The sequence below is a fragment of the Procambarus clarkii genome, chromosome 12 (assembly GCF_040958095.1).
Source record: "Procambarus clarkii isolate CNS0578487 chromosome 12, FALCON_Pclarkii_2.0, whole genome shotgun sequence".
NCBI lineage: Eukaryota > Metazoa > Arthropoda > Malacostraca > Decapoda > Cambaridae > Procambarus > Procambarus clarkii.
The window spans coordinates 39,897,759-39,901,670 of record NC_091161.1 but is presented as its reverse complement, the minus strand read 5'-3'; positions in this window follow the sequence as shown (position 1 = coordinate 39,901,670).

The following is a 3,912-nucleotide window of genomic DNA, read 5'->3' as shown; positions in this document are numbered from 1 at the left end:
CTGAAACTGAGTGTTAAATCATAAATCTCCGATGTAGAAACGAACACTTGAATTTGAGAATTAACACAACAATGCGTGTTTGATCTCACATAATGAAAATCTGTTTAACTTAAAAAGCCCTCGTGTGCACAGGCAACCTAAGCGCTGGACATTCCTAGGCACACGCCCCAGACAACCAGGCCACTTCATGGTAAAACGATAGCACCCTGAGATTCTTCTGATCTATCGCGGGTTTCAGCGGCTTCCACTGAAGCCTAGAGGGTTCAGTAGAACCCAAGGTTGCAATCCTTTGATCATATCATGGCCTAGTTCTATGGCGCGTGTGCCTGGAAATGCCCTGCGCATAGGTTCGAATCCTCATCACGTCTACTTATTCTCATTGATACATCACGTTAGTGTGATTGCTCTGTGTATCAGAGGTACATATCCAACTGGGTGGGAACTCATCCCTCTCGAGGGGAACCTTTTCTTAACACTTGGCCTTGCCTCATTAACATAGCTTCTCTCTCCCCAAATATCAACGATGTACAAAAGTTTCTGTCAAGATACTGATATCAACTATGTATAACAAAGAACATTTAATACTATACAAAGTGTTCAAATATGCTTTGATAAATATTTCCGCTATACTTTGTCTCCTGAGGACAACTCGTCCAGTGTTAGGACACGCCAGTGATTGGTCAGATAGACTTCGTCTCCAAGATTCGTCCTTCAACCAGTTCAGGCACTGACAGTCACATTTATGTGGACTATGATGCATGGATAAGTCACAATGGAAGACAATTCAACACACAAATAGTACGTTCTTGAAAATCGAATCCACATCCAGGTGTCGTTATTTACACAAGCTGGTGGCTGTGACCACAGATGGGTGACCACTGCGGTCAAGCACTTACAGCTGCCCGAGGTTCAGGAGCCACCAGGAGGAGGATGATGGTAACGTTTGTACCTGTAGTACTGAGGCTTGAAGCTGCTAGAGATTACTGATGATGTACACAGTCGGGGACACGTGTAAGAATATGGTACCTGGCTCCCCTCGCTACTCTGGTAGACAATCCATGCATAGCATCGTAATGTTCTCGTATTAAATGTTCTCGGACGAAACGTTCTGGGTTCGCAGCAATCTCCAGTGCTACAAGTAAAGGGATTTCCACAGCTGTTGATGTTACATGTTGATTGCATACGTGTGTCTGTCGGCCAGGAGTGCGTGTTCTAGATCTTTAATAATTTGGAGGGATTAAGCAGGTTTGGTATGTGTGAAAGCGAAGACCCCAATACAAATATTATATAACAACTTGGTCTATCCATTAAGAATTGAACGAAGATATAATATATATTAAGAGTAGTGAAGCATCAGGCGAGAGGTAGTCGTAACTAAGAACTATAGGCTGTGGAGAAAGCTCATAATGACCTACATTACTAGGATGAGCCGATCACGAGCCATGAGACTCGCCGCCGGCGCCACTGGTACAGCAGGCAGCACACGGGTTTGTTCTCTGGGAAACTTCAGATTATGAGCAACCATCAGCTCAAATCAACGCAGTTTTGTGAGGAACAACCCATCAATACCCAAACTCAGTTGTTGATGTAACATGTTGACTGTATTCTTGTGTTTGCCCGCCAGGAGTGCGTGCCGCACTGTTGTTTGGAAGGAACGTTGCAATTTTCTTCTGCAATTCATGAATAAATACCGTTGTCAAATATGTTGTCCACCTGTCTAGATTTGCACACACCCCAGTATGCAGGCGACCCCCACTATTACCACAGTAGTCTGGTCGCCCGGCTCCCAATGATCTGTTATTTTCGTATGTGAGGCCCGTATCACTGAGCAGGTGCGCTGTGCCACACCTTAAAAGGTGTACTGAGCTTGACAGTAAAATTTAGGCCAAACAGCTCAACTAAGTGTTAAGTATACCTGATGCTACTTTGGAAAATTATTTTAAGACCTTCGTTGAAGGGAAATAAATTTTTCCTGACCTAGGATTGTCTCAGACATTAGGTAGGAATGTGAATCGGCTCTCACTACTGGGAGACGTCAAAAGGAAGTAGAGGAGAAAGAGGAAATAGAAACAGGTTTCAGACAATGAGAAGGGACAGTTCACAGAAGAGGAATAGAGAAAAGAACGACTATCGAGGCTACACGAAGCACTTCTACCAGCAAGAATCCAGACATAATGTACCCTAGAAAGAACAGCACTAGTCAAAACCAAAAACAAAGTATCAAACTCTGCAAAGCTTCCCAAATCGCAGACTTAGAATTGCAAAATTCAAAACCCGTAATGCTTATTGAAAACTTTCTTACAGCGTATGACGTAGTAACTGAAATAGAAGATGCAACCAGAGTTAAAATTTCCATCACTGTCAACGTGAAGGGATAAATTATAATGACACAACCAGACCAAAAGACTGCAAATTACCTGGAAACGGTAACATTCCTGTAAAGAAAACCTGAAGGCTTCGGAAAGCTGGACCCTTCAGAAAGACGCACAAGTTGGGCTGTTGGGATATATAGTCGGGTTTACACTGGATCCAAAACTAGAACACAGGCAAATCTTGAATGCAAAACTGTGCCGCACAAAAAATATACAAAGCAATGACACGTCAGGTTCTGGTGACTGTTATGGGACATGCGTCAAAAACATTCAATCTCGGAAATTAGGGAATATATTGACAAACCATTCGTCGCGGAACCCCTGCGCTGCTTCAGGTGTCAGAAATACGGCCACTATCAAACACGCTGCGCCGGGCAGGAGAGATGCGGGGTGTTACCCCTGAGGCATCCAACCAAAAACTGTAGAGCTAAGCACAAGGCGAGCTAGACCACAACAGCCTAAATGTGTAAGTTGAGGAGTAAATATCTTTGGTGGAGAACAACCACACCGAAAGAAAAAGTTCAGACAACTTAGGTCAGGATAATCACTGACAAGCAACACATACAGCAACACCGTCAGGAACACTAGTGCACGGCCTCAAAAGATACCCACGCTCATAGAACACAATTCATCACACAATTTAAGCAACTCCAGATCTTAAATTGCACAGACCCACTGCAGAAATACAACATTGGAACAAAATACAATTACTTTCGGAGTCAGATTTACAGTTTTACGGAGGTCCAGCGGAAAAACACTAAAGATCATGGCAAAGACCATTACCAATTGCTTACAGATGACACGGAATGCCTCGCAACAAAAGACTCGAGTAATCGCTTGTGTAATAATGGAGAAGATCATGCAGCAGACCAGTTACACAAGAAACGGTACAAAACATGACTGACCACAAGAGGACAAACACCTGGACATACAGACAAACAATAACAGTCGGGTAGTCACAACATCAGGCCAACAAGATTTACAAACAAACTGCAGGAAACAATGGCGAATCAAGATAAACGGAATCTTATAATACAAGAGACACGATAAACAATCATTTGGTCCGATTTACAACGACACTGCTAACGAAGTGGAGAATATGGTTGTCGAGTCATAAGAGGAGTTCTACTAGGAAAGGCAACACCAACAGAAACCGTTATCTGTTCATTGCAAAATGTGCATTAGAACAATGTCTTGGAAATAAAGAACACAAACATCCTGAATCTGCAATTGGCACAAAAGCAGAAGTAACAGTTGTGCAAGAAACTGTCTACCGAGCCAGGAAATCCTTCAAATTAGCTGAATGTTACCAATTATCTACCACATGAACAGGGGGGACGAAGGGTTGATGAGCCTCAAGTATCACCATACCAAGCAAGAAAATAGACAGTTTCGTGTGGGGATGATAGAGGTATTAGCAATAACAGTGAATATGGCTAATATTGAGCTCCTCGTATATAACGCCTACAACCCCTAGATGTAAACTAGCAGAGGAAGTGCTTGTCAAGGAGATGCATGATAGAAATATTACCTGGGATAT